This window comes from Protopterus annectens, chromosome 6.part0 (genome assembly GCF_019279795.1).
Source record: "Protopterus annectens isolate FY-2018-M chromosome 6.part0, PAN1.0, whole genome shotgun sequence".
In the NCBI taxonomy this organism is placed as follows: Eukaryota; Metazoa; Chordata; order Ceratodontiformes; family Protopteridae; genus Protopterus; species Protopterus annectens.
The window spans coordinates 242301828-242317595 of record NC_056737.1 but is presented as its reverse complement, the minus strand read 5'-3'; positions in this window follow the sequence as shown (position 1 = coordinate 242317595).

Below are 15768 nucleotides of genomic sequence, written 5' to 3'. Positions count from 1 at the left end.
ACTTTCCTCATTGTCAGTGCACAGGCCTGCTTTCTTTAGGAATGTATCTCCCTAGCTCTTACAGCTTATTGCCTATTATATCTAAGATTTTTCAGTAGAAAAAGTCCACATAAGATGTCTGTAACTCTATGTTGCTTCCCTCCTCCTGGGACTATAAGCATGTTTAATCTGTGGTGTACTCAGAGCTTTACTATATGAACATATAAAGTATTGCTTCTCAGAGACAAGCCATATTTAGTGTCACAGCTGTTCATGCCAAAAAAATAGGAAACATGACACCAGTTGCTCACAAGTAGTCAGAGGGATAATTTAGCAAAATAAGTGTTCATTCTTTCACAGAAGCACCTTATTTACTCATCTTCTATAAGTTGAAAAAAAGGTTAATGTAAGTTTGTTTAGAAGATGGCAAAGAATGTGACTTGAGATTTGCATATACAGCAGTTTTTTTGAATACTTTCATTGCAAGTCATTGAAGACAAAAAAAGCAAAAAAAAAAAAAAGATGGCAAATAGTTCATTTTGTGGAGACGCACAAAGGATATGCTGGGAGAAAGAGCTTTAAGATGAAAAACGAGATCACATTGATACAACAGCCCCATCAGGTCATTTTTAAGACCCAACACATTACAAAATAATACTGACAACTTTGTTGATGAGCAGTAGTAATGCAAGGAAAATCAAGATGTTATCGCAGCATTCTCAGCTTCTTAAAACATGTGCTTCACACCTCTGGCATTCTGTAATATCAGTACCATGCCCTTTCCAAAAACCCAAATTAAAATAAGGGCTCCTATTATATAATCGAAGACGCAATCCTTCAAATGCATCTTGATCGAACTTGAAAACACGAAACAGCAAAATAGCGAAAAGGCATATAAATGATTTCTTTCCCTGAGAAAGAAATCGCTTGGCCGCCTCCATTACTTTGTTGTTTTCATCACTGTAGTGCGATCTTGGAGTTGGTATATTTAAGTAGGGGAGGTGTGGGGGGCACAGCCCCCCACATCGAGGGGTGTGTGGGTTAAAGCCCCCCACTTTATGTAATGTTTTGATGTTTTTATTTTTATTTTATTTTTTGTGGAACAGCAATTTTTTTTCCCTGGGGAAAAAAAATCTCTGTTCCGAGTGTTCGGGATTGTAAGCTTTTGCTTACGTGGGGTCGATAAATCAGCGTTCGCTTTTTTAAGCATTTGCTGATTTAATATACACCCCAAAATAAGCTGATATCTTTGCATTTGTTCTAAAGTATAAATATGAAGCTAAAGCAAGAACATGCGTTTTGCATTGTATATTGATGTAAATAAATTCTGTGAAGGAGAAATATCCTTTTCAGAAGGCAAAAGAGCATTTATGGTTGAATCTTAAACATGACTACAGTTGTGTTTCATACATCATCCAGATAAACATGCTTTGCCTTAGCTGGGATTCATAAACTTTTAATGCATTGTGCACACAAAGTTAAGTGGGTAGCAGCACAGCACAGAGCATGTGGAATTCTAAGCCACAGAAAGTGGAATAGTGCAAGGAGCAAGAAAAAGCAGCAGGTACCACATGCTGATTAGTGCATAATGATATAGAGGTAAGGAACTCCATGCACATGGTGTACGCAAATGATGCCACCCAAAACAGCAGCTTTTTTTATAGAAATCTATAAAACAGTTACATGTAACACTACACATACATGTCTTGTAAACCAAGAACTGTGCTGTACAGGATGAGATTCATGATTGGATAGCTTAGCATGGTATCATGTTTATAGCTTGACAACTCATTTATGGAGTGTCAACTACAAAACCAGCCTGCCAAAACCCCTGTCAGCATTCCAAGATGGCAGCCATAGTGTAAGCAGCTAAAACTGAACATTGAGCTTACAACCATTAAAAAACAAGAAAAAGCCTGCAAACTACTATACTTTATTAACAGAAATTGGTAACTGAAGTATCTATGACATCCAGAAGACCAACAAAGAAGAGAAAAAAGTGAGGTCAAATGGAGAACAACTGTGAAAACTCAGAAGGGGACTGAAAGAAGCATGGGACAAAGGTAAGAAAAGCAGATGGTATTTGAAGAGGAAGGAAAACATTCTTCAGTCACTCCAGGAAGAAAAATTGACCAAATGCACTCTGAGAATTTTACAGTAAGTGGTTCCCTGTTGGAATACATACAGACAAATAACAGAAGACTGCAGGACAAGTAGATGTTTTAAGCAGTCATTCGGGGGAAATAACTGGTATGCAAACTGCTAAAAAAAAGATAAAAGAAAATTTGTGAAATGGAAGTTAAAATATGAACAAGTGGCACATAAACAGGCTTAACTCAAAGACAGGTCATACAGAAGCAACTTGAAATGCACAGCAGTATAAGTGCAAATTAAATGGAAAAACAACACTTTATGAAAAAATGCCTCAGCATAAGGACTGAGTTGTCTGCTGCTGACACTAAAATAGAAAAGCATACAGAAGGAACCAAGATCTATACAGAGTAAACTGTAGATATACCAGCTAAAGAAAGAAATTATCTAGAGTTTCTGGAAGAAGGGAGCAATCTTAAAGGTTGAAGACACAATGGTCTGTTTGCATAATGACTTTACATTACAAACACAAACTAGCAAAAATCCTTGTTTTGCATTTACAAGACTATAGAGAAATAAAACTTTGTTATTGTTGTGATGATGTGAGATAGTGCCAGCTGTGCTGCGGGAGTAGGGCTGGGCATGTGTAACATATGTCAGCATAGCTAGCTGAAGTTTGTAAAGAATTATATGTCATTTAGTATCAAACTGATTTGTACAGATGCTTGTGTTAAAAATGTATTTGTAATGTTGCTTGAGTTAAAAATATATCAACAGTGGGTCCTGCTTGACAGAAAAAATATACATGTATGTCAGACTGTATTGTTGTAACTGATTAAACATATATTTTAGCAGCTGGTAACTCGGCATGTAAAAATCAACTACCAATCATTAGCGGATCGGAGTTCTGCTGTGGCAACCCCTAACCGGGAAAAGCCGAAAGACACTACAACATACTGGAAGGGAATAGGTTAAGCTCAGCCCAGCTAACATTAAGAAAAATAGCCTGAAATTGAATGACTTGGTTTAGGCCATATGGTTTTTACCTCACAGCTCTGAATGCAGCCAGAAATGCAATGTCTGTGAAAAGCCTTGCTGCAGGAAGAGTGGAAGTGCTGGAATTGTTTTACAGTTTCCAGATTCTGTAATAAATTTAGCTTAAGTTCTATGCATGTATTGTGACACATCTGTGCCAAATCCTGGCTCAGTTGTTAGTGTGGGAATCATAAAATCAGGTGACCAGATGTGATGTAATTCTGTAGCCAGCACTGAAACTATATTTGAATACTAGTTGGTGATGTGATATATGCACTTTGTTATTAGACCTGACAAGAGACGCTATCTTCATCTTCCCTTGCTTTAGTAAGTAGCTAGGGAACAGTAATTCTTTAGTCAGCTAGAAAATATAGTGAGATTAACTAAATATTGTTTTTCTCTATCTGTCTGAGTCTTTCCCTCTTTGTTGTTCTTTATATTTCCTGTGATTGAAACTCTGGTGTTTATTGTAAATAGATATTCAGTACTTTCATGTTTTCTTTTTTATTATTTATTATTAAATATATTTATACCTTTCATTGTGGCTGGTCATTTTGAAAATATTTAACCTTTGAGAGCACTTGCATTTATTTAGTGGCACTGTTGCTCCATGTTCTTGAAAGCCTTGCTGTTTGGTCAAATACTACCATTTGTATGAATATTAATGTTACTGAGTGTATTTGGGTACCCTTCTAAGAGCCTTAGAGTAGCTGGCTTTGGGGGTCTGATGGCAGTGCATCTATGTTATAGTCTAGGTGGAGGTGGCAAAGCGGGTACGTTGTGCCAGCATTTCCTAGGTCTGTGTCTGAAAATAAAATCTGAAAGAGAGTGCCTTTGTCAGCTACTTTGAAAAGGGACACTGAGAGCATTGATTTCACAGTGAGGGTTTTGGAGAACTTGGCTTGGAACATCCAGTTAAGGACTCAACTCTATAGCTGTGTCAGTAGGGAGTCTTATTTGGGGCCTGGAGAGAAAGCCCAGCCCCAGGACTGGAGTGTGCATTCCCTGTGTACTTTTAAGGGAATTTGTAATTGGTGCAGAGAACTGCATCTGAAAATAGTGTGTGTCTATTTTTTTCTCAGTGAACATTCCCCACCTGTATCAGTGGCAAGGATTGAGGCTCCTTGATCACTGGCCCAGAGGAGGAATGTCATACTGTATATTGTATCCTGCACTACTTTGAATCTTCTACTCACTTAGATCAAAAACTTACACAGACTCTTGACAGGCACAAGATAAATTGACAAAATGAAAAGTAGATCTAGTGGCAGGAAAAGGCAGTGATGGAACAAGCAATTAGTCAACAAAGGCAGAAAGGCAAACCATGTGCACTTCAACAGGAGGACTCACAGCAAAGGCTTGTCATGTTTTACAGAAGAAAAATGATGGATAAAATGAAGGAGCTGAAACAGTTTATAAAAAAGAGAGAGACTGCAAAAAAAAAAAAAAAACAATGCACTTGGAGCACAGAGGGAGAACAGTATGTAAAATGTATGTATGTATGGGTTCACTTTCAAATTTCAAAATTCCAAAACTTTGAACCTCAAAATATCAAAGCACAGAGGATCGAAGTTTTGGAATCTCGAAACTTGTCAATGGAGATTGCAGTCCAGTGGATGACAGGAACTTTACCATTCTCTTCACTGTAATGCAATCTCAGAGTTAGTATATTTAAGCAGTAGGGGTATGGGAGCGCGGGGGGTGCAGGGAGGCTTGCCCCCCTGTAAAATCATGACTTCTGAAGTTTTATCATTTTAGTTTTTTTTTCATTTCAAGAGTTCAGAACTTTGATCCTCTGGGCTTCAGTAGTTAGAGGTTTGAAGTTTTGGAATTTCAAAATTTGAAAGTGGACCCGTATGTATGTGTATAAGGAAAATAATGTGCTATAACCAACACACAAATTGCACTGTAAATGACAATTTAAAGCCATTTAAATCAGCAAGTACCAGAAAGAAAGTAATTATTTGCTTGATATTATATGTAAAATGTAATTATTGTATATCAAATTAATTATATTTAATTGAAGCTATTTTGTATGCTGTCTGGTGAAAGTCATATTTGTCTTCAAACTTCAAAATGTGATATATTGCTTTCAATAAAGGTTTTATGGCCATGGAGAAAGAAGAGGAAGAGGAAAAAGGAAGTAAAAGAATGATGATTGAAAATGGCAACTAATATATGATGGAAACAAAGGGAAAATAATGCATAAAGTTAGCTCTTGTAATACTTGCACTAGGTCTAGGAGTGAATGCAAAGTTAAACAGAGAATAATGCCAAATGAAACTATGATACATAAAAAAATCACACAAAGAAGAAAAAAAATGCACTGCAATCAATAAGTGAAGAAAATTTAAATGCAGGGGAGCATATTTATGGACAAGGATGTTAGTATAACTACAATGTAAGATGCACACAAGAGGATATATAAAAAAATACTGAATTCAGTAAGTACCAATGAGAGAATATTATGTATTGTATTATATTATGTTATCAGCTTTAGAATGGGAGATTTTTCAGTCTGCAGACTAACTTATTCTGTATGTAGTACTAGTAGAATGCAAATTGCCTTTCTTGACAAGTTATGGTTGATAACAGGAGGATTGAACCACTTTAGATAGTTAGCATGACTGGCCTTTTGAAGATAGCTACAACATTTGAAATAACTAATGAATCTAAGGAGGGAATAGTAAAAAATGTGCACCAGTTGCAGGAATGAATCTTCTTCTTCTTCTTTCGGCTTTTCCCGGTTAGGGGTCGCCACAGCAGATCACCTGTCCGCTCATGATTGGCAGTGGAGTTTTTACGGTGTCGAGTTGCCAGCCCGGCGCCCAACCATCCACAGAAGGCACACACATGCACGCACTCACACCTAGGGCCAACATACAGAAAAGAATATAAATTTAGAATGACAAATATACTAAAATGAAAGAACGTAGGGAGCAATGTTAGGCTAACTAATAGCACAAGAACAGAGGACATATTCAAAAATAAGATATTTAATTTGATTGCTGCAGGCTAGTGAAAAAAAACAGATTAGTGATTTATAATAGGAGTCCTCCAGACCAAAGCAGTAAATCAGTGTATGATTTTGTTTAGAAAAGACTAGTATAAGCTTTACACTGCTGTTTTATACAGAGTGTTTGCTTTGCCACCTTGTAAAAATATGTATATATTTAATATGGTGTTTATTTTGGGGGTAAGGTGGAAAATTATATGCTAGTTTAATGAAAATGGTTCATTATGTTCATTTATTCAGAGCTTCCTTGTACCTCGACACCTGTGACTACAAGACTTAGATTGCTTCTAAAGTCATCTGCCTACAAACCTGATATAGGTATACTTTTCTGTATTTACTCTTTTTCAGTGATATTTAACACTTCTGTGCTGCTTTTATTTATTTGGCTGAATTTATCACTGTTTTCAGACCACTTGTTAAAGAAACTCCATCTGTTTATTACTGTACTGCTCTTAGGAGTTTTATCAATAGGCTAAGTTTTGCAAAGTTTTTGTATGTTGTGAACATTTCTCAGGGCAAGTGAACTTATTTCCAAGGATTCGTGATATTGCAGGAATTCTTACTTCTGTTGTAAAGCATTTGCTACTGGACCTGAGCTCAAAGTCAGTTTGTTTTACATTGAAAGGGTCCCTTTTACTCTGGTGGGAGCAGAGAGATAATTCAACCCATCCAAGTGGGAACTACTGGTCGATAGCTTATTGTGTTTTTATCTGATTGGCCTGAGAATTTAACTTTATAAAAGTCTTTCATCCTGTTCATATAAAAGTCTAGCACTTTTGTAAGAGTGTGCTTATTTATTCATAGCTTCCCTGTGCCTGGACACCCGTGACTACAAGACTTGAATTGCTTCTAAAATCATCTGGCCTGCAAAGCTGATATAAGTATTTTTTGTACTGTTCTAACTTTTTCAGTGATGCTTAATACTTCTGTGCTACATTTATTTATTTTGTTACATTTATCTCTGTTTTCAGCCTGCACTTATTGAAAAATTCCATCTGTTTGTTACTGTACTGCTCATAGGTTGTTTTAACAATATTCTGATATTTCATAACCTCCTATGATACTGCAAAAGCTGTTCTGAGTGAGTCTGCCAAAATATTGTTAAGTTTTGCAAAGTTTTTGTATGTTGTGAACATTTCTCAGGGTTAATGAACCTGTTTTCAATTATTCATGATATTGCAGGAATTCTTACTTCTGTTGTAAAGCATTTGCTACTGGACCTGAGCTCAAAGTCAGTTTGTTTTACATTGAAAGGGTCCCTTTTACTCTGGTGGGAGCAGAGAGATATTTTAACCCATCCAAGGTGGAAACTACTGGTCGATAGCTTATTGTGTTTTTATCTAATTGGCCTCAGGGTTTAACTTTGTGAAAGTCTTTCATCCTGCTCATATAAAAGCCTTACATTTTTGTAAGAGTGTGCTCATTTATTCACAGCTTCCTTGTGCCTGGACACCTGTGACTACAAGACTTGGATTGCTTCTAAAATTATCTGGCCTGCAAAGCTGATGCTATTTTTTTGTACTTGCTCTGTTTCAATTATATTTAACACTTCTGTGCTGCATTTATTTATTTTGCTGAATTTATCACTATTTTTCAGCCTGCACTTGTTAAACAAATTTTATCTATTTGTTTCTGTACTGCTCTTAGGTTGTTTTAACAATATTATGATATTTCCTAACCTCCTCTGATACTGCAACAGCTGTTCTGAGAGACTATGCCAAAACATCTCTAAGCTTTGCACAGTTTTTGTGTGTTATGAAAATTTCTCAGGGATAGTGAACTTATTTGCAAGGATTCATGATATTGCAGGAACTCATACTTCTGTTGTAAAGCATTTGTTACTGCACTTGAGCTCAAAGCCAGTTTGTTTTACATTGGAAAGGGCTCTTTTGCACTCAGGTGGGAGCAGGGAGCTAAATTAAATCCATCCAAGGTGGGAATTACTGATCGATATTTTATTGTGTTTTTATCTGATTTGTCTGAGGGTTTAACTTTATAAATGTTTTTCATCCTGCTTGTATAAAAGCCTTACATTTTTGTAAGAGTGTGCTCATTTATTCACAGCTTTCTTGTGCTTGGACACCTGTGACTACAAGATTTGAATTGCTTCTAAAATCATCTGGCCTATGAAGCTGATATAAATATATATTTTCTGTATTTGCTCTAACTGTTTCAGTGATCTGTAACACTTTTGTGCTGCATTTTTTTTATTTTGCTGAATTTATCTCTGTTTTTCAGCCTGCCCTTGTTAAAGAAACTCCATATGTTTGTTACTGTACTGCTCTTAGGTTGTTTTAACAATATTATGATATTTTCTAACCTCCTCTGATAGGGCAAAAGCTGTTCTGAGTGATTCTGCCAAAATGTTTCAAAGTTTTACAAAGTTTTTATGCGTTGTGAACATTTCTCAGGGTTAGTGAACTTATTTCCAAGGATTCATGATATTGCAGGAATTCTTACTTCTGTTGTAAAGCATTTGTTACTGCATTTGTGTTCAAAGCCAGTTTGTTTTACATTGAAAAGGGTTCTTTTCACTCTGGTTGGAGCAGAGAGATATCTTCAACCCATCCAATGTGGAAACTACTGGTTTAACTTTATAAAAGTCTTTCATCCTGCTTCTATAAAAGCATCGCACAAATGCGGTTCCCAGTGCTTGCATATAAGTAAACCTCGCCAGTGTAAAATCATCTATAGAATACGGTCTCCATAGTCTCCCACTGTTCACAGATGTTTGAAGAGCTGCCAATTTGTGTAGGGGGTGGTACCACTTCAGGTCATCTAATAGTATACTGATAAACGCTCTCACTTTGACCATTAAATGAGTCTCCTGTACTCCTTCCCATCTAGAAATTTTGCTTCCTTGCTTACATAGCATAGGCTAGATTCAGACCTGCTGAATCTAGACTGTTTGGTATCACTGTGCTCTTAGACCAGCCATCTTACATTAAGATTGTCTCCCTGCACCCTTGTGGCTCAGGATCCATCTGAGTTGGGAATTGCTGGAGAAAGGCTCAGTTTGGGGCTTTCCCATTGGTAGTTGTGTTAAATCTGTTTAAATTTGCTTGTCTATAAGGTTCACATTTGTCTGGGTTTGTGCTCATTTTACTGGAGTAACTTGAAGTTTGGCAACTTTATCCAGAGGTCTGGAGTCCATCTCCACTGATATCCAAGGCATCCACTGAAAAAAAATGAAAAATAAGTGTATTTTAAGCTAGTACTATACTTTGTTAACTGTATTTAATTTAATTACTGCTTCATTTTTGCTGTTTGTGATTGCATTTTACTCTGCACATTGGAATTAGGTTTCATTGCCTTATATAGCATAGGCTACATTCAGACCTGTTAAATCTAGACTGTTTAGTATCACTGTGCTCTTAAACAAGCCATCTTACATTAAGAGGGCTTCCCCATACCCTTGTGGCAGAAGTGTGTAGCTCAGGACCCATATGAGTTGGAGATTGTTGGAGAAAGACTTAGTTTGGATATTTCCCATTGGTAGTTGTGTTAAAACTGTTTAAATTTGCCTGTATATAAGCCTCACATTTGCGCTCCTTTGCACTCAGTTTACTGGAGCTGCTCAATGTTTGGCAACTTTAGTCAGAGGTCTGGAGTGCATCTGCACTGAAATCCAAGGCATCCACTGAAAAAAAACTGAAAATAAGTACATTTAAGCCAACACTGCACTTTGTTAAATGTATTTAATTGAATTGCTGTTTCATTTTTGCTGTTTGTGACTAAGTCCATCTAGTCCATTTCCTTCCCAAATACCAAATTCAGAAAAATGCTGCCACAATAGACAGGCAGTTTCCCATCATTTTTCCTGCCAGCTTTATTGATATGGACATCTTGAGGCAATGTAGCAATTGCTTCATGTATACTGACAACCATTTACTGCTAAAGCATATTAATACCCTATGTGAGAGATGCAAATACACTGTGGAACTGGAGTCAATTCTCTCAAGTAAAAACAAACTAGACATCAAACAGGTTGTCAGCACACACACTTCACCTCTCATGCAAACCTCACCTCTTGCACAAAAAAAGGTTATGACACATAAATCCACATACGTGGCGGTACTCACTAAAAGCCTACCAAAAGCACAGACCTCCCAAACGCATGCCACCCACACTCACCACTAAGCATAAAGAAACCACTATGCATATTAATACATAGATCCATGTCTCAGCAAATAAGCCTGTAAGGCAAAACACATCAAATATCTTGGTCGTAGGAGACTCCATAGTGAGACACACAGGTCATGGTCAACTGCATATCGGATGCCAGGATCCAACAAATCACGCATGCACTCAAGTCACTCGACAATAAGTACCTTTATGACTGTCATAGTCCATGTTGGAGTGAATGACTTGATACGTACCTCTATGGACTATATGAAGAGAGACATGATGGAACTCTCTGATTATATGTCCCAGACAGGGATGTCCCTAGCCCTAAGCAGTATCCTACCCTCACCCAGGATGATACCACAATATAAACAGACAGACCTCGCTGCTTTGCTAGAGATGGTCCTCACCTGCCCCCCTAAGGTTTCAGATACTGGCAAAGGCCCTCACCTCCCCCATAATGCCTTTTTTAGGCAATGTCAAAACAACAAATTTTCCACCATAACAAAATCTAATCAAGACAAACTCAGGGTCATGCTGCTTAATGCTAGAAGTTTAAACACAAAACTGCACTCCCTAGAAGCACTCCTCACCTTGGAGGATGCTGACATCTGTGCAGTTACCAAGATGTGGTTCAAGGCTGCTGAGAGTACCCCAGCCATGCAAGGCTACAATGCCTTCCACATGTTCAGACCTCAAAATGAGGATGAAGGAACCAAAGGTGGAGATGTATTCATCTACATTAAAACCAAATACACTTCGAGACTGGTCAAACAGCATGATTCTCTCAAACTACTCCATGTCCAATTAACTACTGGGAAAGTACCACACCACATCATTGCTAGCTACAGATCCTCCACCATGAACCAGGATAAGCACACTGCCTACCTCGATTTATTGAAATCCCTCGCCATACACCTTAGTCATGGGAGACTTCAAATCTCCTTCCATAGACTAGGGCCATACATGAGCAAAAACACATTTGCCCAGAGGTTCCTGGACTTTGTTAACACAAATGCTCTGAAACAGATAGTCTGCACCCCCACTAGTGGTTCTAATGTTTGGGACATAGTTATGCCCTGCCTGGTTAGGTCAGACCACAAATCAGTCTTGCTTGAAGGAACTACTGGAACTGACACCCTCACAGGAACAAAAATTATAAACAATTTCACCAAAGCTAACTACAGTGTACTAAGCGATGGTATTAAAAAGCTTCATACCACCCACAACTGCAGGCACCAATGATCAATATGCAGAAGTATACATAAATGCCCTGTACAAACACTTAAGTGACTGTATAAACTCTGCTGTACCTGACCGGATCAAAATCAGGTCTTCCTGTAAAACCAAGCGACCATGGTGGACTTCAAGTATAAACAGATTATATAACAAGAGGAAGAAAGTGTTGTCCAAAAGCAAGAGGGATATCACTCTGCAGACAAAGAGTTCCCTCCTAAGCCTGAACAGGAAAATCAGAAATCTTGTAAACTATTCTAAAGCAGATTCTGAAACTAAAATAGCATCCCTAGTTGAGGATAATCCTAAAGCATTCTTTAACTACATCCAAAGTCTAAATGAGAATATCCAGCTATGTGCTGAACTGGTTGTAGATGGGATCACTAATACTACAATGGATGATATTGCCAACCTGCTAGCTGACAGATTCAGTGCAAACTTAACCCCCTATCCCCTCCTACCATATCCCAAAGTATACCTGACACCAGTCCTCTGCCTAATATCTCTAGAAAACAGGTCACCTCTGCAATCACCAAGGCCAAAAACATGGCCTCAGTGGAACCAGATAATATCCCAGGTTGTTTACTAAACAATCTAAAACAAGACCTAGTGGACCTACATGGTGTTCTCTTTAATCATAGCTTGAGAACTGGCTATGCTCCTGCAGAATGGAGAACAGCAACAGTAATCCCCCTGCACAAAGGGGGGCCATTAGCTGAACCTGGTAACTACAGACCCATAAGTCTAGCCAGCTTCATCTGCAAGGCCATGGAAAGAATTATCATGAACCTTATCAACAAGGACATAGGCAACCTCTAAATGCTGGAACCAACCCATTTTGGCGTCGTTAAGGGTAGATCATACTTATTAAATCTGGTAAATGTCTTTGAGAATGTCACGAAAGCCATAGACAAAGGTAAGACAGTGCCCACAGCCTTACTCAACCTTGCCAAGGCCTTCAACACAGTTGCCCACTCTTGCATCATTGAAAAACTCTCCCAGATAGGGAATTAACCATTATGTTACTAGATGGGTAGTCAATTGTCTCACCAACAGAACACACTCTGTCAAAATTGGTAACACCACCTCCACCATTCGACCCGTCACCAGTAGAGTACCACAGGGGTCTGTTCTGGGCCCATTACTGTTTGGCATCTATTTCTCAGAAGTCCAGGTCAAAGTAGACAGCCTTTGGCTAACCAAGTTCACTGATGATTACAGACTGGGAGCAATCAATGAGTCCCCCAATTATGTCATAATATTGTAAGAGGGGCTAGCACAAACAAATGATTGGTGCCCAAACCATGGTCTAATACTAAATACAAAAAATGCATTATTCTTCCATTTGGAAAAATGTAATTCCCTACAAATTACAATATTTAGAGATTGACATCATCCCCTTGAGTTCCAACCCAGTAGTTGAGACTTGGGAACACAGGTTGATAGGAATCTGAACTTTGACCACCACCCATGTCCCTTATGGACAGGGGTAGTCGGTGTTGACCACAGACTCTGTTCATAAATTCATTCTGTGAACTACCTAACAAAGAACAAATGGGGACACTTGGGATTAACATGGCTAGGCTTGTTAAGGTTCTAGGGCTGCTAGCCTAGTAACCTCCTATGATGTTATGAACCTATAACATAAGATAGCAGGTTCAGTTGGAATAATAGTGTACAAAATATACACACAAAAAATTATAAAAACAGATTATGAATGACCAGTTTGTGACAGAAAGACAATGAATATGCATAAGTAGAATAATAAATTAGCTTTAATATTTTACAATTTGGCTTGTTAGTTTGGACCATTAATTGGTTGTTGTACAGCAAAAAAAGAAATAGGGCAAGGTATTGACCCATGTTTACATTAGTAATGCACAGAAGTAATGTCAGAAACAAAAGTAGGAAAGGGTTTCTGTGCTAGAATTGAAGGTGAGTGAAATAAATGAGTCTTGAAATTAATTAAAACATGAAACAGAATAAAGCTTAAGGAACAAATGAAGGTTAGGCAGGGTAGATTTATTGTAAGAGGTTATTGGCAGAAAGTGTGAATTACACTTGCTGCAGTATACATTCTACCAAAAACATTAAAACAAGATATAAAGAAAATTATAGCTGAAGATGTAGCTTTTCATCGAGGATGTGTGGCAGTGGCTAGAGATGGGAATACAATAGGAAATAGGAAAGACATGTCTGGAGGGCCAAGATATCATAGAATGCTGGTTGAGGCCAGATGTATACATATTTTGTGCTTACTGATGGAATGAATCAGGTAGAATGAAGCAGAATATATGTTTTTGTCAGCAAAATGTGGTTCTCTGTCAAGGTTAGTTCAATATCACATATCAAAAGAACGATGTAACATGTTTCAAACCATGAAAAGACATCCAGTGACAGTGTCAGATCATACACCTCTATAAGCTTTTATTTTTCTTTTCAAACACCTTTATTGAATTATCACTTGTGACACAGGTAAATTTACAGCCAATCATGAGCGGACAGATGATCTGCTGTGGCGACCCCTAACCGGAAAAAAGCTGAAAGAAGTCAAATAAAACTATATTAACATATCAAACATTATATTGCTATATATCAAATCTAAGCAATATTACATAAATTATCCAATTCCTGCCCTTTTTTAAACAAGAAACATCTTTATTAAACCATCACTTACTACATAAGCAATCATGCAATTATATAAATGAAAACAAACCACACCGACACAATCCTAGTCACAAGCATTTTACATCACAAACCATAGTGACACACTCCTATATAAGCTTAGCACTCAAAATGTAAAAGTCTTTTGTGATAAACCTTTGCCTTTTCCAGTATTTCTTCTGAAAAGGAAGCAATTTAATGATTGGGTTTAAAAGCCTGAAATTAAATGTTAGTAGATTTTAATCTAAGCATAAAGAGCTGGCAGATGACTGGGATAATTGTAAATTAAAGATTTGAAATATGGTGTCAATGAAAGGCACCAAAATATGGGATAATATTTACAGTAGGTATTTAGAGGGCTTAAATAGTAAAAGATTTAAAAAAGCAAAAAAAAAAGAATAAATGGAATACAAAATGTTGAAGAGCAGCTGATTGAAGCTAGAAAGTCTATTCAAGAGTATTTAGATAATATGAATGAACTTGCAGCAATGGTTTTAAAACATCTATTTTAGACAATAACCCTAGAGCAGCCAAACTATGGGCTCAACATTTGAGGCAACAAAAGTTCGGTATATTATATAGATAAGACAAAGAGGCTGACAGCAATACACAGGAAATGGTAACATATTTGAGACAATTACAACTTCCACCATTAAAAGAAGTAGAAAAAGTGATACTAACATCAAAAATAAAGGGTAATGAAATTAAAGAAGCAAAGAGAAAGTAGAATACAGAGGGAAATACTGGAACTGATGGAATTTGTAGGAAAAGAAGGAACAGAAAATAATAAAAGACTGTCTGGTACATTATGACAATATTTGTATGGGTGGGAATCCGGCCTTGACTTGGAAAGAAGCAGTAAGTGGTAGTTATAACAAAGGAGGGGAATGGCCTCTTGACTTGGGGTCATACAAGAATATTTTGATTCTGAACCATGATTACAAAGTTTTTGTGATGATTCTGGCAAAAAAGAATGGCAACAATATAGTTATAAATAATAAACCTGGGTCAGTGTGGATTTATAGAAGGTATGCAAGTATTTGACAACCTTGACATAATCCTTATGATTCTAAAGGATGCACTTGACACTATCAATACTGTTATTAGATTTGAATGCCAAAAGAGTATTTTACAGACTGAGTTTCAGATTTATGAAGAGATGTGTTGAATTATTTGAGTTTCCACAAGCAGTGACAATAATTGCAGAGGAACTCAACCTAGGGTGAAGTGTGGTGGTAAACCGTCTAAAGCATTTAGTCTTACAAGCAGAACTAGGCAGTGGTGTATTATTCTTTGCTTTGTATTTAGAACCATGTGTCAGAGACATAAAACAATCAACTATGACTGGATATAAATGGAGAAAAATAATGGGAAATGACCCTTAATCAAGATTACATCGTATTAAATGTTTACCAATTCAGAACTTGATATAAAATATATATTTGGTAAACTGAAACAGTTTACTAGTATAGCAGAATATAAAGTAAATGATGCAAAAACAAAGGCTATGGTACTGGATTACTCACCAGTGCATGAGTTGTTACAGAACTTCCCATTTTTCTGGGGTCATGACAAGATGAGGTACTTTAGAATCTGGTTGAAATAAGATATTGAGCAAGCAG